Source organism: Rhopalosiphum padi, chromosome 2 (genome assembly GCF_020882245.1).
Source record: "Rhopalosiphum padi isolate XX-2018 chromosome 2, ASM2088224v1, whole genome shotgun sequence".
NCBI classification, from domain to species: domain Eukaryota; kingdom Metazoa; phylum Arthropoda; class Insecta; order Hemiptera; family Aphididae; genus Rhopalosiphum; species Rhopalosiphum padi.
The window spans coordinates 62,419,401-62,444,775 of NC_083598.1; the positions used below are offsets into that span (position 1 = coordinate 62,419,401).

The 25,375-nt window shown below is 31.8% G+C and overlaps 1 protein-coding gene and 1 long non-coding RNA gene across 2 annotated transcripts in view; one reads left to right on the forward strand and one right to left on the reverse strand.

The window, feature by feature from the left end:
* Positions 1-25,375, forward strand: part of LOC132919404 (mucin-3B) — a 79,834-nt gene that overhangs the window by 18,648 nt on the left and 35,811 nt on the right. The window lies entirely within an intron of this gene.
* The window catches only part of LOC132919405 (uncharacterized), a 41,617-nt gene continuing 34,615 nt past the window's right edge, over positions 18,374-25,375 (reverse strand). Inside the window, exons 2-5 of the long non-coding RNA XR_009660625.1 lie at positions 23,533-23,618; positions 23,089-23,300; positions 20,692-20,848; positions 18,374-18,685 (exon numbers count right to left, since the gene is read on the reverse strand). This is a non-coding gene — a long non-coding RNA (uncharacterized LOC132919405). The remainder of the gene's footprint in view (positions 18,686-20,691; positions 20,849-23,088; positions 23,301-23,532; positions 23,619-25,375) is intronic.

Sequence of the window (25,375 nt, forward strand, 5' to 3'; positions counted from 1 at the left end):
TAATTGAACGTAATAACATCTATAGTACCTGTACGTCATTAGCATATTATACCGTTATAAAAACAACATAAAAATTGAAATGACAACGCTGAGTTTTTATTTTATTTTTGTGAATTTTTCAAGCCAACGATAATGTAGGAATATTTTTAACTACCAGACCGGTCCATCGGTGCACTACGACACCACGTTTCCCCCATACATAAAAATATATTATAATAATAACATAAATATCGGCTTTTTACACCTATATTCATATAAAATTTAATTATTAAATTTCAATATTTATTATAATGTTATTATTTTTTACTATATTAATAATAATTCATATATTATAAAGATACGCTGTAAGTTGTTTCCAGTGTATATGTTGTCAGGTGCAGCTATGTACCACCGATGGCCAAACTCCTATATTATTATTATTACGGTTTCCTCGGGGTAGGTAGTTTTCTCTCAATAAACAAGTGTTTGCAGTCAATTGCAGTTGTTGGCGCAAAATGCAAATACCCAGGCGCTGATTCATAATAAGTAATAACTAACAAGTATAATAATTACCTGTAATACACTACTATATTATAATATAAAATTATCCCCAGACAAGTCATAAGATATTTTTTACCATTAATAAATTTAATAACGATAATAACACTTTTTTGAATAAATGTTCTTATTTTTCGTTTGTGCATACCACGTAAACAAATAACAAGGTACCATATATTAACTTTAGAACCACGAAATCGAACTGAATAGATTTTTAAAGATAAAAATAGAGAACACGTTGAAAAAATATGTGTAAACATAAATAAAGAGTTCAACGTGTATATAATAAATTAAACAGCGGTGATAGTCGTGGATGCAGTTTAACGAAATGTTGAGTTTTTTCCCGATCGTATACACGAGATACACAGCATGTCCTGTAACTAATGTACCTAATATTTTATATAGTTCCCACGAGTGGTATAGGTGCAGGTGGAGAATTACCATTAACTATAAATATTTACAAAAAATCTGTTATGAAGCACTATCTATATTTAGTTTAAATTAAAGAAAGTTTATATATACAATAATATTACTAGTATAGAATAATTTGTATTTTATTATGTTGATTATTGAATATATTTAATCATATGAAATTTCGAAAGATAAAAATAAACAAACATATTGAGGAAATTGTAGACGGTATAAATCATACTCAATAAAAATTTAAAACGTTTTTATGTAAGTTTTTGAGAACACCTTCAACCACTCGTGTTCATGCCCATCACCTGCAGTGTATAAGTTATATATAAATAGGCTCGAAAAGATTTAGGAAGATATTGAAGTCTCCCTAAAATATAACGAATACAGATCAATTTAATATATGACGGAAGATACTAGGATCGTGCAGATATGATGGTATTTAATGGAATAGAAAAAGTTTAGGTGGGTCTTAGTGATTTCGGAAGACCAAGTTGATTTGATTAGCCTAACTTTTTAGGCTGATAGCGTTATAGTGACGGTTAATTGGTTTTGCGCACCAACTTATAAATTATAAGTTATATTACATATACTTTCTATGTACTTATATAATTTGTCAAACGTTATAATTACCCACAAATCTTTTCGTTTGCTTAAATATTTCAAAATACGACGATTTTACATCTATTATAACTGTCCGAAAGCAAAAAAAAAAACAATATACTTATATATAATAAAGATCATAAAACCGTTATAACTTATAAGTTTTGAGCCGGATGAAATTCGTCGGCAATACGTGTACACAAAGAGAACACACCTGCACACCGGGTTCCTGTAATTAATCGTATATGACTGTTCAATGCTCATAAGTCATATGGAATCATAGAATGTACCCTGAGGCTTATCTATATGATAACAAATTAATTTATGTATAATATAATATACATTATAAATATAAAAATTATATAGGAAAGGATCGACGACCAATTGACTAAGTCTATTTTAATAACATCGTTACGATTGTTATCGGCAACAGTTCGACCATCGACATAATATATAATATTATAATATATATACCATATAGCTACAATATGTATGTACGATATTCCAATCTACAGCCGATTGTAAGGAAAGCGCGTTTTAATTTGCATCGATTAATAAAAATTATAATTATTTTAATATGATTGAAAAACATTAATTCGTGATACCGATACACACAGTGGATAGAGCATATATAATAGATATAGTAACGAGAGTTCGGCCCCACGCCCATCCGGACACGCTGTTGTCAGAAACAATAATAATAATAATAATAATAATAATGCATATATGGTTTATTTTTCATAGTTTGTACGTACGCAAGATCATCGTGCATAATCTCTTTGGCTGCACTCTGCTGTTAGCTCAGCCTACATGAAATAGATTCCTTATTAGTTAATTATTACCCTCTACGCGTCACATATCGTGTGTGTTAAACATCCGTCGACGTGAGTGCAACTTTGCACTGCAACTCAGACGATGAAAATATATTATTTTGCCTTCCTATACTACAATGTTGTATCGGTTAGTCGACAAAAACGAATGGTCAATTTTTCATGCGACTTTCCAAACGATTTTTTTCTTTTCGGCCAAACGGTTTCTGTTTTTTTCCCGGCGTTTTCCTCAGTGTATTTCTGCAATGCTCGTGGCCGAAGCTATATACCTATATACAATACACTGTTTACAATATATAATTTTCATAACGGTCGACGAGCCCAATATACCGTACCAGCTGATCTATACAATATCGTGATGGTAATATATTGGGATAGGCCGCGGCGCATGTCCGACAAACACTGGCCCGCTGTGAAGACGACTCGAGACGGTTTTTTTGTTTTTGTTTTCGTCGGGCTACCACGCAAACGAGAAGACGATAATAATATACAGATAGCCCTTTTTGCGGGCATCGATCAACGTCCACTGCGTCGAGCACGTGATAAATTATTGGCGGCGGCGGTGGCGGCGGCAGCGGCATCGTCGGCGATGCTGCCGGAAGGCTTTGATTTCTCTCCACCAACCGGTTATCGGAATTCGGGACCTACTTCGAGACATCCGGCATTTCCACAACGTTCACCGAAAAGTTATAGGAATAGGCCCATTGATGTGCGTGCGTAAGCTCGAGTGAGTATGGTCGAGTGTGTGCGATTTGTTTAAACAAAAATTCCATCGTGTCAGACTCGCACGCGGCAATTATGGTATAATATGTATTATAATATGCAGTATATGTACTGGAGTATACACCGATACAGAATAATTGTTTAAATCGCAAACCAAGAAAAATCTTAGGAAACAAAATTAATTTTATAACGTATTGTTATATATACTTTTTAACGTTTTTCTGTGATTTTCGGTGTGTAATGTATTTATGTATATGCTTTGTTTCACACACATGGAAGAAAATAATATTACCTTATTGTATCTCCTAAGATATTTTCCGATCCAGGGATCGATCTTTACCTCGATTGAGGTATATCAATTATGTGGATTTTAATTCATTACTATAGGCATTATGATCACATTTTTTTATACGCGTAACACGTAACTCCAAATGTACCCACATATTATAATAGTAGTAGGTATAACACACACAACTAACCACGATTTCCCGAAAATGATATCGTGCGATTTTTTTTTTTTTGTTCTTTATTTATTCTTTTTCATCGTGCCTGACATCAAAGAAGTTTTATTTCACATTTTTTCCCGCGGCCATCGAAACGAGTTTTCCTTGCATATAAAATGTACATGTATTCGGATTTCACTGTGCAAGCATTATGTACGGTGGTTCGATTGTTGACATATTTCGTCTGAAGAACAAATAGTAACGGCGTGCTCGATGAGTGGACACAGGTCTTTGATATTTACGTCGGAAAACGCACGGTAAACGGGAATTTTCCGTCCCATGTGTTTTTCAACAAGCAAATCGACTATACGGTATATTATAGGTATATGGTAGTGTGGCGGTGCGTAACGAGAGCCCAATTGCCATGCGACTGATTCAGTAGGAGGTTGTTACTTTTATACAGATATATATATATATATATATACGTACGAATGAGCGTCGATAAAACGCTCAGTGAATTCAAATATCATCGCTACCTATATAGGATGTACGCGCGTAACGCCAACCGGGTCCGTATACGTAAGCATACTGTAAAAGTATAAACGTTTTCAATTTTATAGAATTGCGATAAATATTACATGTAGTACATGTACACGATTATTGCATATTATATACACGGATAGAGAGAAAGCTAGTGTACGCATGTGTGTATGTACGAGTGAGAGAGAGAATGAGAGTGAGGGAGATGCGTTTGACGCAGAGTGCAAATATTCATATAAATTCATATAAACAAGTTTTTTTTATAGGAAAAATGTTTTTAAATGATTTTATGTTTTTTGAAGTAACTCCGTGAAATCTATTACTTTAGTTATTTCATCAAATCGACTAAAGATTATAATAATTTAAAACTATCACATAACTATCATAAAATCGATCAATGTTCCGCCATTGTAGTGTCTATTATAAATGTTAATAATGAATATGAGCTGGTATAAATCTCATGTTTCTAGATGACAAGCTCGAGACGAGGAAAATTAGAGAATAGACGTCAACCTAACTATTACAACAACAACAACAACAACAACAATAATAATAATAATAATAATTATTATTATTATTATTATTTTATCGTTTTCTCTCATTTCCGGCTACGTTGCACGTGTATACGCGTAACATATTATCATACATAATAATATATAATATAATAATCCACAAGTCGATCGACTGCTCTTTTTAACGGATTTCCCGTGAACGCACACACGATATACACGCGCACGCGTTCTTATACACATCACGGTGCTGTATTTAGTAAGACCCGACACGCGACGGTCTTACTGTAATAATGATAATATTATTTTAATGACTGTGGATAATTATTACGCTATAAGGTAGGCATCTATATTGTATATGACTGTTGCGCCCGCAGTGGCTTGAGACCGACCGGTGTCTCTGCGTGCGGCGGCGGGGTAATCGTTTTGCACGCGCGCAGCTCTACACAGAAAACTGCTGTTCCGCCGAAGTCATCGATCTGTCGCTCGAAAAACGCAATACTCCATAGGTACACACTGTCTGTCAATAATAATGATAACAATAATAATAATAATATGAAGGAAAAAAACCAACAAGTAAACACAAAACAAAACCAAACAAAAAACGGCTGTTTGCGCTCGATTTTTAGTAACGTCACCGTTTAACGGTACTCATCACTGCACACTATGCCGTGAGGTCGGTGGTGAGCGATTGGATTCAGCAATTATACGACGGCGACGACAACACAAACGACTACGAATGCACCAGCAGCTGCCCGTCGACAAACAATCATATATCTGGTACCTCTATCTAAATATATAGGTACACGTCAGTCGACACCGATATTTCGTTACTATTATTATAACGATCGTCGCTTAAAAAAAAAAAAAACACGCTTTTCGAGAAGATCGTTTTAATGTGTTTATTACACGGCCATCGATCGAAATCGATCTAGACGCGCCGTCAAATGGAGACGTTATGGCGTCCTACTACGTTATTATTATTATGCACTCGTGTGACTGGCGATGATTCGTTGATGCTTCATACGGGACTTGTCGGAAATCATTATTGTAAATCATCGATCACACGCACGCGCTAAAAAACACGCTTGCACACACACACGATTTTAGCTCTATACCTCCCGTCGCGACGCGACACAGCGGGACACCACATCAGCAGTGGGGTGGCGGTGATTTTGTCGTTTTATGCAATTCCGTTCAAAAAAACGAATTTTATTCAAATATCTCGGTTTAGATTTTTTTTTTTTAAACCTATGCGAACCTATGTCACTGCCACTGCGCCTACAGCAAATGGGCACTCCTCTATATCGCAATTTTATGCCAAAACATTATAAACAACTGTAAAATAACCCGGATTGTCCATACAATAATATTATGGCTCTTACCAATGACACGATGAGCTTAACGAAATCTGACCATCGGGCGTGAAAAAAAAAATTGTATTGAAAGAAAATAATCTCGATCAACTCATCTTAAATATATATTTATAATAAATAAAAAAATAACGAGTTTTTTATGATCGAATCTCTGACGACGAGGACAATAAAATTAATATATTTATACACAATTTAATGATGATATACAGGATAAAATATGCAGCTGGTGGTTTTCGATGGATTTATGATTCGCGCATTTAGTCAAGTCGCATGCATATACGCAATATAATATTACGTATTTATAAATCATGTTTTTTATCATAAAAATGTATTGTTTGTACACGGTTAAAATTTGAACAAAAACTCCAATGGTGGCGTACACTAAAAAACGGCAACAATAACAATAACAATAACAAACGATTGAATAATTACAGCAGTGCTATTGTTTTCGGGCGCACGTCCACGAAACCGACGATATTATAATTGTAACATAAATATTAAATGTTCCATATCGAATGCACGCCGTAATCAAATGTTTATTTAAATCCGTCACTTGCACTCTTGGTCCTTTAATTAAACCGAATAGATTTAGCGTAATTTTTGCATTCGGTTTTGTGTATGAATAAGTGAAAGGGTGATGGTTGTGTGCCGCAACAAGTGTGCATGTTGACTCATCATCGTATTAAACAAAATTTAAGAGCAAACCGATCATAAAATATACATATATTTATCATAGATTATACTAGTGGCTAATAAAAAAAAAAAAAAAAATTATAATATATAGGTTAAGTAATATAATATAACTACTATAACTTATCGTGTCGACGATGGGAAGGTGGAAGATAAATACATAAACTGTTGTGTAAAGAATTACCATAATATTATTATTCTACATACCTATTGACTATAAAAAAATGTAGATCGCGACATGGAGTAAAAATTATACAGGCCAACAAATCGACGTAGGCATTATTATAGTCATCGATGATGGAATGCCACGCGCGTCTCGTCATCTCGTCGCGGTCGAGCATCGGCAGTTTTACTATATTATGCGTAAATATACATAATACTAGTATAATAATATTATACGACGATACAAAATGCAAACCCGTTAACCCGCCGCAGCCACTCGCCGTGAACACGAACTATTATTATGTAGTCCTGCAAATAATCCCGTCCGCGCATTTTCCGTTACGCCGCGGACCGCCGTTAAAGCGCGCGTAGAAAATGCTATAGAAAATAAAATCTATAACAACGACAATATTATGTCCGTACAACACAAATATACGCTAAATCGTGTATTGTGAGTATAATAATATTATATATTTTCGTGTGTATAGACGATGTACTATTGAATATTATTATTCTCGCCTTCCGGAATAGGGTCCGTTTAAAAATTTTCCGATTTCACATTTGCACAAATATCATTAAAAATGACGAGACGTGCAAGACTATCGGCCATTTTTTCGGTCAAATTCTATATATGTAGGTAGGAATAAATAATGTTATCGAACGTGTCCTCAAACCTGGACGGAATGTCTGTTGTAGGTGCACAGCAAATGTACACGGATAGAGACATAGAGTAATTACGATCCCGTGGCTTGGTTCCAAAAACTAAAAAGGTCGATTTCACTTGGAAACCTATTAACATAATAATATTATAAATTATAAGATACAATATAAGATATTCTCATTATAATATGCCAAAGGGCATAATCAGTAAAGAATTGCGGCATAATTTTAGTATGATACTGGGCAAGGGTATTATTGTAATGAATAAAATTATATTTTTTTTTAATACAACCAAATCGATTTCAGCCGTAATTCACTTTCGAATATCAGCTGTTTGGATATCTACTATAGGTGGGTAGGTATATTAACTACATTGTATAATGTTAATAACATTGTGTACTTGTGTCAAATAACAACAATAATTATATTGCCATTTCAAAATAAATCATAAATATAGAGTACTTATTGAACAGTATAGATTGACCAACGCAATATTACATAGGTCCGGTCACCTCCGATACTCGCATTTCGCGGATTATTATCTGTTTCCGTTTTGGTGGAAACCTACCCACGGCACGCCTACAACAGTTTACAACCTACGTGATTATAATTTATGATAAATTACTATTATTATTTTAATTATGAGTATAATACAGTAAAGCGCCGATTATAGAGACGATCATTTATTCTTTTGAGTAAAATGAAATGTAATCCGATGAGGTAATTGATTGACACCAATTATCGTTTTTGACCGGTTATAATACATATTACATGCCAACTAGTATGTTTATCGATTTAAATATTTGTTTTTACCCGTGATGTGAACTTAAACATTTAAAATTCGTTTATATAAATAAATACCAAATATACATATATATATATATTGATTAAAAATTACTCACATTTTATGATTTGATAATATTTGATAATAATATAAAATATAAACATTGTATAGATATACCTATAGACATGCATTTTTTTCAAATTATTATTTAATATCTATAAAGAAATGTACATGTTACGCAGGTATGACGTTATGTATATCATTCAATTTTTTGGCAAAAACTAAAATAATACTTATCATTATTTCTTTGTAATGTGATGCACAGCGAGACTTGTATTTGGATTATTAATATTTTACCATCACTTGAGGAACTATTCTCAAACATTTCTCGTTTCGTATTCAAACTATATAACATAATAATATATTGTTCGATTGAATGGATTTGGGAAATTAGCTTATTGTACTGCAGCGTGTCAAACTGATAACAGAGGGATACCTATATTATAATATAATGCAACGTACGTATCCCATCTACTCTTCCGAAGAGTTATAGTTTTCATAATTTCTCGTTTAATCATTAATCGTTGATGAATATTCGACAGTATACAAATGAGAACGGTGCGTATAGGAATAAAATTTAAATCGATTTTGCACATAAATTAATAAAGATAAAATTATATAAGATATATACATGATTACATTGACTTACTAAAATAAATACTACTCTTCATACAGTCCCGGAGTTGGATGCTAATCAAGAGTTGTTTTTTTTTCATGAGTGACTCGATGGCGAATATTGAAAATCTTTTCAACATATTTAGGTCATGCATTTTAAATTTTACTGGCAATTTAGAATTTATAATAGCTAATTCCGCCAACACATTTCAATAATTACTAACAACGTTTTAGTGGTAATAAATTCATCAGTCGTGCTTCACCAATATAACTATCAAACTTTACTTTAGAAAGTTATAAAGTTATAATACATTATAACGTCTTTCAATAAAAAAAATCATACGAAACGGTCAAACAAACAATAGTTAGATGATTTTTTTTTTTCATAAAAAAAGACGAATAATCTCTTATCAAAACCAATAGCAGTTCTTCGCAATAATCAATAGATTAGGATATTCAGTTACCAACGTTTGTTTGTATTGTTCAAAATAAAATATATTTTGTAATATTATTATTATTATATATAGTTAACGTAAGAGATAAGGAAAAGCATTACGTGAAAACAGGAACTATATCGAAATATATAAGCATCAGTGGAGTCGATAAAATGTACAATAAATGAATAAAATAATTTTTCGTCAATGTGTCGTCTACATTCAAGTATCCACAAATAGGCCATTATGTAAGAATAGGGGTGATGGGTTGAGTAGGGACAATACTCCCTAATATTGTTTATATTGTATGTAATAAATATGAATATGCATGTTACGATATAAGAAAAAAAAGATTACCTATAAAACATAATTGAATTCGTTTTTGTCGATGAATATCGCACGTAGTGGGGAACGTGTTAGAGTTAAAAATATTAGCTTTCTTTCCCCGAAATTTTAATGGATTTCCAACTGTGAAATATAATGTAAACAGATCGATCTGCAGGTACACAACTACAACTATCTGTGATACTTTGTTATATGTACATATTAATTATTACAAACGTACGGGGGTTTTTTGTGTGCTCAACAAACGCTTCGTAGAGTGTGACGCCACGGGCTGCACGCTGCGTGCGCGATGATCAAAGGTCATACTACGGAACCAGTGGCAAACGATGTCGTCGAACGCGCCAGCCGATCCGTGAAATTCTCTCGGTCGGCGCGCACAGCATCTGCAGTCCGCCTACACCTCTCAACTGTCGATCACCTGCTACTCTCCGCCGCCCGATGAACTCCACGACCAAATACCGTTTTCCGTGAACCACTGCCACACCGATCCATACTGCAGGCACTTATAAAAGTATATTTTATCCTCCCCTGGGAAGAACACGAGTGTCAAATAGACACACGTGCACAAATGTATATATATATATATATAATTGTACAAATACGTATATCTATGTGGCCATATATGATATACTTTGAATATCCAGCCGTTGACCACGAGACAAATCCGTCGGGTTCGTTTGCAACAGTGCCAATTACGTGTCAATGCGAAGAGTTGCACAACCGAACCATGACCGATTTCGACTTACAACCGTACCGGAAACTCTTATGAATGTGTCTCTGCAACACTATACCGTGGTTATGGTCATCTCGTACATGAATATATTAACGTTGCGACGTTTATGAATTTGACAAACTGAAGTTTTCGCCGAGTTCTATTGAATTTTTTCTCACTTCCACGTGCATAATATTAGAATGAACTACGATTATATAACGACATAATAATATAATACACGCGTTTACTGTTTTTAAGTAGGTACCTACAAACTCGATTCGACTATTTGTGTATTTGGATATTTTTCTTAACTGTACATCGTATGCACGACGCAAGCAGTCTTATGCGCGCGTTCGCAACACCCGAAAATAACGTCAATTTGCTATTATTTTGACGCCGACAGAATAACCGGTGCGATATTGTTACATACCGCACAAAACGGAACTATTGGTAACCAAACTGTATTTTATACACGCATTATGTTCCCGCCACCGTTACTGTTTTTACACGCAACACGTTATACGAGTATTACTCGTAGAATAGGTACGTTGGAATTCTGCAGGTATCGATCAGACAACGTGGGAATTCGAAAAAAACCGACCATTAATAAAACAATATTGATCAGCGTTATAAGGTATAACAATATACGTGTGTACAGATCGATGTGTTAGGTACACAGTAAACATAAAATGATTGCGTTTAAAACGTCTTTTATCGAATCCTACAAATCAAAGCAAGAAATATGTGATTATAATTATATATGCGTTCAACAGCAGCAGAGATGATGATATCTGAATAGATAACTAAATATTTTAATATGTTTGGACATTTGAATTTTTAATCAGAAATATATTAGGTATGTTTTAAATATTACATTTTTTCCGCAAATTTCGAAAGTTATTTCCAAACCGGTTTGCATATTTATGGCTTAATATAAAATATAACTATATAATATATAATTATGTATTAATAAAATATTAAAATTCATAATGCAAAATTGCAAACGATAAAAAGGTATTTAGATTGATCTATAAAGCATACTCAAATAAATTTTTGAGTAAACGAGTATTCAATTATAATATTAATGGCTACCCTTTTTTTATTTGCTAAAAATTTTTTAATTTTAACACCTGCAAGGTTAATGTGATGACATTTTAATAGACAGTTTACAGACGTGCAAAAAAATACCTTTTAAAGGTCTTTGACGAGTAGATGTTCCTTCAATAATTGCTTATACATTCTTGCTTAAAAAAAAATAATTCTCGGAAGCTGAGGTATTGCAATTTAATTAATTTTATACTACAATAAAATCGAATTGTGCCTCTGGCCATTTTCGTATATAGTATAATACTGATGCTTCCTTATACGCCCAACACTCAATAATAATTAAATGTTTGTATTCGTATTGGTTTCAGTCTGGTGTCTATCTATTGATTTATATAAAAGTTAAAGTTAAATTTGATTTTTTTTTTACCTATTGATGACATAACCAATTTGAACAAAAATAATCACACTTATTGAATTGAACATTTTCTATTCTTTTCGTTGTAAAAAAAAAAGTTTTTAAAGGATTTTTCGAACTTAATTTAAAAATAATTTTCATCGATAGCTATAAATTTAAGGCACTTACATCCTTGAAACCCTACCATGCCATTGTTATTGATAACATTTAAAAATGTAACTATTATGCAACTTTCTTATAAAGTTTTGTAAAAAAAGTCAATAAACATAATATAACAAAGTGAAGTCGATACTTTTTAACACATTTTAACTTTTATGTAGGTAAAATACTTTAGTTATATTACTTTATTAAATATTTTAAAATATAAATATTATTTTAATGTGAAAAAACTATAGTTTATTAAAGTTATATAAAAAATATTAGCTATCAGTTGGTCTTATAGATTCATTAAAAGAAATACGACAGAAATAGTAAATTATGCAAAAAAGTCTCCATATAATTTGGACATCAAATTAAGTACCTATCTTTTAAAAAATTAGGTATTTCTGTTGCTCGACTTACAACAACAGACTGCAGGACTATAAATTATTATTAAAACGGATTCAAGTGCTTAATTTTCACTTTTCGGACAAAAAAAACAAATAAATAAATACGAACAGTGACATTTGATTTCTTGTATATAATTACATTAATTCTATTATTCTTCTGGTCTTGTATTGTACACATAAATCAAATATAAAATATACGTCGCGGAAGTCCTTATACTTATGGTGAGCAACAAAAATTTCCCATTGACTAGCCGCTGTCCGCAAATACGTTTGCCGATCTATGTCAACGGCATTCCAATATTGGTTTTTGATATAACCATGCGACAATGGTATGCCGTATGTGTGTATAGTAAGTACCTGTACCCAGCTCGCGTTCGCATCCGCTTCGATCAATTTGCGCGCGCGACCGACAACAACGGTTCGCAGTGTGCATATTATAATAATATATTATGTTATTATATTGTGTATGGGTACTCGTCGCACACACATGCGTATATAGTGTGGGTCAGAATTCGAGCAGCGGATTCTATACTTTTGTTCCTCTGCGCGGCAATTTAAATTCGTCCAAAACAGTTTAACTCAATTGCCGAGTGGTAATTCGACATATTATATTATTATTATTATAATTTTTCGAGCGTACGGTTCTCGCGGCGTAATATAACGCAAGCAAAGTGAACGAGAATAAAAAAAATTATGTATATGAATAAAAACAGACTGCGCGGCCGTGTCCAATCCAATTGATTGGCCATATCAACACGATATATCGGTCCATTTCTCTCCTCTTTCTATCTCTTTCTCCCCTCTCTTTATCTCTCTCAAACTCTCTGTTCATCGCCTACACACGCTCACTGCTCAGCAACCATCACCTCATCGTTTGTTGCGTGCATCTGATTATTACATTAGTCCACATATATTACCTGTACCTATATTATATATTACATATTTTGTATACTCGTTCAGGTACATTTCACCGGTGTAAAATCCTGTTATATGTGATCGTATTATTATAAATATACCGAAGAATGTATACACGCGTTACATGTAGGTATATAAATATATATATATATATATATAACATCTCCCATAAAGCTCAGTCTCACTGCACTACATAGTTGCAGCTGCACTGTGCAGTTTATGCACACGCTCAGTATATTTTATTTTTTTATGTCTAATAATTCCCGATACCCACGGATTTCTTGTGCTGTAGTTTTAATGTAATAATTAATTGATTAAATAATATCACTTCGTCGGAAAAGCTACTCACCCATTCCTATATGGCTATATATAGGGGATCTCTATACAATTGATATGCCTATATTATAATTTATAATGTACCTAATAATTATCAGACAAGCGCGATGCACACTGCACATGCAACGCAATTGTACTTGTAGTTGCAGTTGAACCCGGTGGTCCCTTTATTGTCTATTGAATCTCCTTCTATACATTATATATTATGTATATGCATATTATACGGAGTCACTGGTTATTGCATTTTTGTTGAACCAAAAAAATAAACTACATGGCTACATACTTACTTATAGAAGTTTTGAAATTGTCATACTATCGAAATTACAAAAATTAAAATAGTTAATCTCTATTTTTAGTTGGTCACACTATACCCCAAATACATTAGTTGATTTATAAGTTAATAGAAAAAATAATAATAAAATTGCCCCGATTTCGACAAAATGTGACATTGGCCCTTTTTGCACCAAACTACTGAATCGTAATTAGTATATAAGTATATAGACGTAATAATAAAATTGTATCGTTAACACGCTCTTTTATGTAGGAAAGTACGTATTTCCGTTGTACGTCATTATTATAAACTTATCTATCAAATCATTCAAATCTGCTGTCATTCTCAATACACTTAACATATAAGTACCTTGTTAGTAGGATTAACAAATATCACATCAAATGATATTGATTTCGTAAAATCACTAATGTCTTTTATGCAAATAATATTGTTTATATAGGTACATGTTAAAGCCACGAAATTACGAAATAATCGTAAAAGCATATTATTATTAATCATCATCAGACAGGCGTTTTGAATATATTTAGTACAAGTATTACCTATAAGAAAGATTGAATATAAGAATAAGAGTAGGTATCAATTATTATTATATTTATGGGCTTTTTTTTTAAGATAAATTTAATTTTTGAAAAAGATTTATCAGAAATTACGTGTTATACTTAATACAATTTCATACAACCAGAAATTGATGTTAGTACATTGATACATTCCAGTTATTCTTATTATTGCAATAAAATAAATTCGCCTTAAATTATCGGAAAGATTTTCTTCGTAATCGTAAAAACACACGTTTCCTAATATGTATTATTTCAAATAACTTATCAGACCAAATAGTTTTACAAAATAATAATAATAGCAATAATACAATTCTAGAACGACTAAAATCAATTTTAATGGATACCATAAAAAAAGATTGATGGCTCGTCACATTTTGTTAAAAAATGAAAAACAACGAATAATTCAATTAAACGCTGGATTAAAATACAATAGACTAGATGACAATTACAAACGTGTACATAAAGATACTTTTGGCACTTTTATCGCGATACGACCGCATAACCATAAAAGTTATTTCATTTTTTATGTTGAAAATAGGTAACAGGTATATATCTATAAAAACAATCATAATAATAATCCAACAATAACAATAATATTATGGTTCGTCGGTTTTCAACGCGTCATAATTATATTTATACGTAACAATTTGACCGTTCGTAGAAAAAAAAAACCAAAAACAAACATGCCATCGTCGTCGTCGTCGACGAACAACGGACAACGGAGAAATAAATAATATTATATATACTATATACTTATACATTATATACTAACGATTTAAGTATTTACGGTCGGAAAATACACACCAGAAAATGTACTTTTATTATACAACATATATAATAAGATTATGCGCCCGCGCGCGTGTGAATCGGCAAAGCGACATTTAATGCGTTTTTAACCACACTTGGAACCATAGCGGTCAGTTTCCCGTCGAGGGTCCTCTCCGTTATACGACTATATACGTTCATCCGCCCACCCGAAACCCGTTTCCCGGTCCTCTGCGGTTCAACGAAGTAAATATAAGTACTTCACTGACGAGTATATCGAAAAGTCAAAACGTAAACAGTGTCCGCCGCTGACGACCCACTGACTCATTTCCTTAAGGCGTTTATTATGTATACAATGCACACACACACACACACACACAAACGTTCTCTCGCAATACGTGCGCACTCACACACTCAACAGCGCTCCATTGACAACCGTTAAACAAGGATTCCGTCGTGACTGGATTCGCATACAATGGACACTGCACACATAGGCGATTTCTATTATGCCGTGTAATTTTTTTAAATTTTTTTATTATTATTGTTATTATTATTATAGATTTTTTTTCTATACGCCGCCGCGCGCTGACTGCTCCCGCAATATAATATTATACTACTATACGTGTATATATATACGGCATATATTATTATAATCCGCCAGAATCGTATCGGAGAAACGCATCGCCATGGATTATATTATTTACAACCGGCGAATAGCCGAGTCACACAGCTCAGCTAGTTCGCCTTTGTATAATATATTATAGTTGTACCTATATTATTATACTATGCGCGGGACGCCGTCGTGGAAATTGACAGACGATATAATATATTTTCGAAACGGGTTTTCGCGGAAACGTATAATATATATTATATATTATTATTATACGCATGCGGACATAATCTTACCCGCGAACGCGATCGTTCGACAATTTTCTTCCCAAAAATCGGATGTATAATGTACGCAATGAGTCCCGTTGTGAGTTTCTCATATTATTACATATTATGCAGTTACCGGTAATATATTAATATTATGATAGTAGGTATATGGTTATATATTTTATTTGTAGAAATCACATGCTCCTCTCATTCTTAAGACCGCGTCTTTCGCGGTGTGATGCGTATGTACCGTACAAGAACTACGTTCGTATAAACATATACACATTTAACTTTTAAGTATAAGATCGTTCTCGATATTATACACAACTTCAGCCCGTAATGTTTAAACATTGACATATTATTGTACATATAATATAAGCTATGGGAACCGGTAATGCGTTGGTGCGGGAAAGAAAGTGAATGAATTTAACAAACGAGTTATAATAATTTGATCAGCCTCCGATTGATAAAACAAGCGAAACTTTCGTTTTAATAATTATTCAAATCAAATGTATAAATAAATAATTTATTGTATTATATACGTATGTTAAGTATGTACGTGGTGGATTTCGATTGTATCTCGCGACGTCAGTGTGACCACCACAAATGGTAATAAATACGTGTTTGGAAGCTACATTATGCGCATTAACATAAATACGATTATACATATTATTATTAAATATATACTTGAATGCAAATGTTTAATGTACAACCCATACAAATCGTTTATTATCATGTTTTTGAGTAAAAGTGTTAAAACTGAATACATACTGCTCTCGCACGTATAGGTAAGTAAGTATCAGTAGCTGACGTGTATATACCCGGCCGTGCCTATTATACATAGACATATACCCATTATTATAAAATATGGTATTCTTTACTCACGTGCATTTTGCTGGTGAAAGCGCTACACCGAATGATAAAAATATCTGATAAAAAACCGCGACAAACCGTGTATCATATTATATTAGGTACCTGCGCGTTTTGCCATCACCAATATTATTGTTATCTGTACTCGATATCTGCGACACGAGGCATCTCTCTCTCATGCGCGTGAATATTTCGGTAAAATTCACTTTGCCTGGTTAGAGTGTAGGTCGACGTAATGTCTTTAAGCCAAAGGTGCATGTGTGTACCTCGAACTCTATCACAGTCATCTGCGCATGCGTTGCAAATATTTAGCGATTCACTATAGGTATACGTATTAGCGTCCGTCACGGCAAAATATTTCCGGTCGTATATTATTATTATTTATTATACATTGCTATATTAAGTCAGCCGCAGAAGCAAATAATAATTACGCACGCGGTCGTATATGTCCGTATAATATTATGTACGGTTAATACTCATGTTTTATTACCGTTTTTTTTCCGTCTTGTCGACGACGACGATTATATCGAATTTTCCGTAAGAACTTGTAAATAATATAGATATGGAGGAGGGGGTAGGGGTCAACGGCAGCATCAACTACAATAATTATGCTGCGGCGACATAAATAATAATAAAAAATAAACTTGTAGTTGCCGCCGTTGACGATGGTCATCGGTGACCAAAGCGTAATATTAACGATTGACTAGCGGCCGAAAGAGTGATGGACGCGTGCCGTATGTCTCTGCAAGGTATGATAACGATGATGATGATAATATGTCGAACGGAGATGGCGAAAAACGGGATTGTCGTCAACTCTATGTATTCGGTATTCGTCAAACACACATGTATAAGTACAGTAATATTAAAGCATTGCAGTTGATACAATATATTATTGTCACTAGAGCGTCATAATCTCAATATCTGTTAAGGTCGAAGAACGAAAACCCTATTTTCAACAAAAATAATAATAATAAATGATGGTAGGTTTACATAATATATTATACATAACATTATCGACTTACTTAAATCATTGATTGTTTAAGGTCCGTTTAAAATATACATTCATTATTTCAAAAACTTTTAATTTTTTTTTTTTTAATATATATTTTATACAAATTTATCTAATAAAAAAATTTCATTTTTTATTTTATATTGTTTTAGTTACATATTCTAAAGCAGAATATTTTTTTGAGTACTTCGACTGATACAAATCAAATTTCGAACGAATAGTTAATTAGTTAAATATTTTATGAATATTTAAAGTTTAGATGAATATTTACACCAACGTTTTATGGCGTTTATATCCCTTTACGGCTCAACTATCTGCTCCGCCAATTTAAACTTTAAGTACTGTGAAATTATTTATTTAGTATGCTTGTTCAAAATTAGAAAAATTATAAATCGAAATACTGCAAAAAAATATTTTGCTTAAGTTATTTCTTTAAGATATTGGTACTTTTTGAAATAATGATTATAGAACAACTTTTATACAATAATAATAATATATAATATAATAAATGTATAAACGAATACGTGTGTCCTTTGATACGCCAGTTCCGGTTCCCGTATAGCTCCGTATCGTAGTCACGTTATTATATACAAATCAGACGTGTGTAAGACTCTCCTAGTACAAAAAATATGTATTATAATATAACATATTTTACGAATATAATAATAACCGCAGACTTGTGTTCGAAAACAGATATACTTTTGGACTTTGAGCCATACAGATCGTAATATACCGCACGTCTGCACGAGTACACAGGTTTTTGATAAACCCCTACCAATATAGTATTATATGGTTATACAATCACATCATGTATTATAGGAACACGCAATATACTTCAGTATGAAATAGCTAACTCGGGTTGTTAGTCCTATATATGTTTCTGCACTCTGTATATTATATACAATCATTTGTAACGATAACTGCTGATATCCCTAGGATTGAATATTACTATTTGTTGTAGATCATTTCATTCACCTAATTCGATTTTTAATGTTTTCTCATAACTACATCTATCTAATACAATATAAAATAGTATACTTGTGTCTTCTATGCTAATAAATAAGTCGTTATTTATATTTATGTACGAGTATATTATAATTGTTAAAATGTATTAAATAATATTATATTTTTGAACTGTGGCCTATCATAATATCATTGGTTAAGGCATAAGTGAATGAAAAACGAAGTTTTGGTCAAAAAGTTTTCGATCATTTTCTCTGCAGGCTCTGCCATATTATCCAAAACTGTCAACAATGTTAAGTTTAAACACACATTTACCATAATGATAAAACTGCAGTATAGGTTTAATAAATTGAAATCGAATTAACAAATCTTTAGTGAGTATTGCGCCGAAAAAATATTTGTTAATCTCACTACAATTTTAAAGACTAATAACTATCAGATCCTATAAGTATCAGATCTTCCCGTACATTTAATAATAAATAAATATAATACTGTTAGCATTAAGAGGTGTGCCCGAGAGAATTGTTTTTTCTAGGCTTATCGCACAATATTTATATTGACGATATTATTCATAAACAAATCAATATTATGATGATATCGAAAACCTTGGATACACATTTTTACTTATTAAATGTTAAATGTCTCTCTCTCGTCTCACATTCAAATGTATGTATCTATTTTATGATACGACTATACAGTCGATGTGCACGACCGCGACTCACGATTAACCGAACTAAACATATCAAATAATATACAATTTTCTTGAATACGTGTATAATAATTATATAATGAATTCATACATATATATATATATATATATCATATTATAATATATTAGATTATTCATATATGAAGATATGGACGGTGGAATCTTTTACGCCAAAGTGAACGACAATAAGTCGTTTGCACGTGAAGGTTCGGGTTGCGTAAATGTTTTACAATAATAAATAATAATAGAGATGGTTTATAATTTCATATACGATGTACACGGCCGTGCATATAATAATAATTGCGTAAACTCCAAACCATCTGATATAGGTACCTATATACTCTATAGCATAGAATAATAACTTATGTGTATTATATAGTCATTATGACCGTGTACTGTCATAATAATCGTTCATCGCGTGCGAATCCTACGTTTTTGTTGGCATATATTAACACAGATCCATATTTATTATTTTAGAAATTTTCAATATACATACTATTGGCTATTGGAATAACACGATAATTATTATTGTATTCGTTTTAAGGGCAATGGTTCCAACCTATTTTTTGTCAAACCCAATCAGAATCTATAGTACAGTTATTAGGTACGTTTCGTAATAAACACGCAAACTATAGTCACTTAACTATCTCTGAACTTACTGTCCGTCGACCGTCACCACAAAGTATAAGACGAAATAAAATATTAAACTTCGATTGCGCCTCGATTAAGATTGAATAATAATAAATGATAATATGCGTAGGTACGTGCACGCGTATGGCCGTGTCTATAGAGTTACTTATGCAGGACAACTTGTAAATGTTTGTGATCTAATTAAGGAAGCCAATTGTTTAGGAGGCAGTAGGTCCAAGAGACATGAACATTTTCAAAATAGAAGCCCGTGACACATATTTTCACGGGTGTGAGAGGGTGGTAATAGGGAAAGCTTTACCTTGAGCGTCAAAACTTCAAATACTTCTATTATCCTGGTATGCCTGATGACAACACACTACGCTTCAATCGTTTTAAGTCTTTTGATTCAATTTTTTCGATCTTTATTGAAAGCAATAACAAAATATTGACGACTCTCGCTCGTGTTGCTTAAGATCCTAGAAAAATATATATATTATATTATACACTATCATCATAGAATAATATAGCATAGGTTCGTAGGTAGAACGTCTCAAACAAAATATTTACATTTACGTGCGTATTATATATAATATTACATTGTACCTACATACTAAATATATTCCTAGGTTGTGCTTGCGGTTCATTCGACTGTCGAAAAGAGGGCCATTAAGCACACGTTCAAATTATATATTTTTGTGTCTATATACAAGTACAGTCTATGAGACTATATACCTATATAATATTATACTGCGTCTATAGTGTACGAGTGAGTGAGATATATTGCAAAGAAAGAGAAAGATTGGAAAAATCTGTGAACCATGCACAATAACGGTATAGAAATCGCGGTATAATTTATATATATATATATATTATAGTATATAGTAGGCACTATGTGCAGTATTCGCTATTTCAGTTTTGCCCGCGCGTTTTACCGCTAAACGTTTACGAATATATTTTTACTAGCAGCGTCGCAATCATCAAATGATATTTAAACAGCGAATAACATTCACTATATCAGTAGTAGCATAATTATTAGTTTTTTTTTTAAATCAAATCTTATTTTTAGCGATTTTTTTATTTTTGATCGAAAATCTACTTTTCAAAAATATATGAAAATCAATATGATAGCGATAAAAATGATTTCAGTAGGTAGGTCTATCGTTTAAATACACCGACTATAAAGTATTTTATGTTTTGGATACTCAACAGTTAATTATATAGTCACACGTAAACATATTATATGCAAATTTGTTCGATAAACTACAAAATATTATATCGATACCTATAGTATAAATTGGAATAGACATTTACTGACTGTTTATTTCTTTTCAATTATTTTACATCCCTCTCATTACTCATTATAATTAAAAATTTTGGATGAAAATTAAAGTTGTTACACCGACGTTACATTATTTTAGTTCTGAGCATTATTTGTTTTGATTATTTTTTTTTCGTACATTCTCGCATAATTACAAATGTAATTGCAGTGTACATTATTTATATTTTTTCTTTCAAAAACGATTTGTCATCGCTTGTTATCAACACATGATATACGTATACGGTCGCTTTTTACACACCATTGTCTCGTCAAGTAGATAATTGCATTCACACGAAAAACGTGACATTTGTGTTATACCTACCTACCATTATGTATTTATGTGTATAGTATAGACATAGACTATAGACGTCTGTATTTCTATAATAGTATGGTATGTGTATATGGTCGTCATGGAGTCAATATCTGCACACGGGTTAACTAGATTTCGATTCGCTTAATCTGCTGAGACTATAATACTGAGATTGTTTGATTTCACAAAACAATAAGATGGAAATCGTCTGAGTTTCTACTATTCAATAATTTGTTTGAAAAATGTGTTTACTGTGTATCCATATATTCGTATTATAAATAAGTTCAAATAACAAGATTGTTATTAATGAACATTTATATGTTATTTTAGGAATATATACGAGTTTAACTACATAGCTTATACCTATATATTTATTATTATAATAGTATTGTCGACGTGATACAATGTCAGCATCGTGAATTATTGAAAACGGTTGTCGCATAAGAGTGAAATTTTATTTTACAATTAACTTTATTTTTTGTTTTAAAAAACAAAATAATGTATTTAATTAATTTTTAATCTTGTTTGTTTCAGGTAAGATATATATTCCATTGATTTTGCATTGTTATCCATCTCGACCATTGTGGTATGACATTTTTTAAGTAATATTATTTAGTATTTACGGTTATAGTAAATAGCCTAAGCTTCGACCTTTGTAGTTCTATTTTGTGCAAATTAAGTTCATAAAAATGCACAGTCTTGAGATTTTGCTTTCAGAATAATCATTCATAAAATTCTAAATGAGTTAATCTTAAAAAGCGTTTTACTTTAAGTTGTTTACAGTAAAAAAAAATATTTTTTGCAGTCAGGGAATTAGTTTACAAGAAAAAGTTAATTAAAACCTTTACACAGGTTGCTTATAATTATAAAGCCTTATAGGTATAGGTATTTTTTAGTTATTTATATGTATGTACCTACCTAATAAGTAGTACGCCAAAGTTGAGAAAATATCTTCTAAAATTACAAAGTGCTGTTGTGCCATATTATTTTCCCATAAAATGTTTAAATAAAATATAAAAAATGTATTTGACTTTGGACGGATATTCAAAGAAAACAATAATATTTTGATTTGTTCAATGTTTACGTACATTTCTACATAATATTTTTGCTGGAGAACAACAAATGTTTGGACATTTGATTAATCTCAATTGTACGCCGTTCGTCGTCCGTGAAATATTCTTATTATTATTCTTCTCCCCTTCGCCGACTACTTGTCGCAATCCAAATAACATGGTTCAAATGCATTCGTCCCGCGTGGGTGTTGCAAGAGACTGGTCGCCGTAGTGAAACTGACAGGTGCCTAAGATTATAATACGGTTATATGTTATTATTTATATTATATACTTGCAAGCGATCGACGCGGTCAGATCAAATAATATAATACGGAGAAGCAGCGGGAAAAATGTATTGAAAATAAAAATACCCGTAGGTACGTATTATATGTACCATAAACCAGTTGACAACTTAAAACTAATAATGAGGTAACCGGTTGCAGGCTGTTTGCGTGTCACACACGGTTGTACTAGTAGTACCTACTGCCTGTGTTTCGTCGTCTCCTGCCCTTAACCTCTCTTACCGTTAACAGCATCTTCCTTTAACTGCAGTGGTGCGGTCAAAACTGGAAAAAAAAAATAGTACCTATATAGATGTATCTATATTCTGTAAAGGTTACCTCCGAAGTGGTCTCGTAACCGTGATAACGGGACAACTAGTTCTTCGAAGCGAAATATCATAAATAAACAATTTCCGACAAATTCCAACGAGACATCGTCGATTATTAACTACCTGTAGAAAGTTCTTAAACAAAGTCCGGATAATAGATTATCGAATATTGTTTGTATTCGTTATTACGCGCGCTCATTTATATTTACTTGTGCTACAATATCAAGTTTTCTCAAATTGTTTCTATACGTGGTTCAAACAACTTTTTACACACATAATAATAACTTAATTATTTTTTAATGTAGACCAAAAGTACATACTTATACCCAGTACACAGACACCAATATGTATATTTATATTATTTATATTTTATATATATATTAAGGATATTAATTTATAGTTGATAATGTATTTCTAAAATTAAAGTATCTTAATAAATTACAGGCGAGTATACAAGTATAGAGGTATAGATAGTGATAAAAAAAATTAATGAACACGAAAAAACCTCTTATTATTTATTACTTAATTAGGTACTTCTTTAGATTAATTTAATTAAACGTTTTATACTTGTATATATCACTAAAAAAATTCTGCAGTGTATCTATCGATTAAAATAATAATTTTAACGAAGGAAAAGTATTTTTAGCTTTCCTTAATTTGAATACATTTTGTATACAACATCATACATTATCATCTACGATATATTTATTCAAATGCCCATATAACTCAATATAGGTATAGTGTATACCTATGCAAGTTGTGGTCAATTCGTCACAATTTTCGTTGTCATGGTTTTCTTTTCTGCTACCCCATTGTTTAAAAAATATAATCCAACAGTTTAAGCCTTAAATCGTTATTAGTTATACGATATTAAAATTTGATATTATTTAATTGACATTGATTTATCAAACTTATTTTTAATTAATTCTATATCGCCATGTCACTTCATACGCATTGCAGCTAGTGGTTGGCATTTTTGTACAAATATGTTAATAATTTTACCATGTACATTGTACTTACTAATGACCATTTCAATATAGTGATTTCAAATCGGACATATTCATTTGATTACTCACTTGACATAATATTAATATGATTATTATGGTTCTATAATTGTACGCTCATCAAAGCAATCATAGCACGTACCTACAAAAATCTGCTGTAATTTACATATAGCTTCATTATTATAAAGTTCTATTTTTCTATATTCTAACTCATCAAATATTTACAACTTTCGTTATTTTTCTTTGTATTATACATCATCACATTATTTTTATGACCAAAATATGTTCCTGACTATCAATATAAAAAAATTAATGCGGCATCTATAAAATTATATCGAATAACAAAAACACTTTTAACCCGAAATTTAATCAACGGTTTCCCAACATTAAGTTGATTAATCCGAAATCAGTTGTAAAATATATTTCCCTTTTTGAGCACCTATTTCCTAAGGCCAATTTTATTGGCAAAATATGGTCTTTTGAACTATGTATAACACGACTATGATAGAAATAATGATGTTTTTGTCAGATAATATAACTAATATAAGTTTAGAAGTCTCAATAGTTAGTTTGCAACTTTTAGACAATTGTGTTTGTGTGTTAGAAAATAAAACTTTTCAGTTTAATGATTGTTGCTTGAAAAGGGTTTATAATTTACAAACTAAAACATATATAAATATGTTAATTTTTTTAATTACTTTAAATTTCA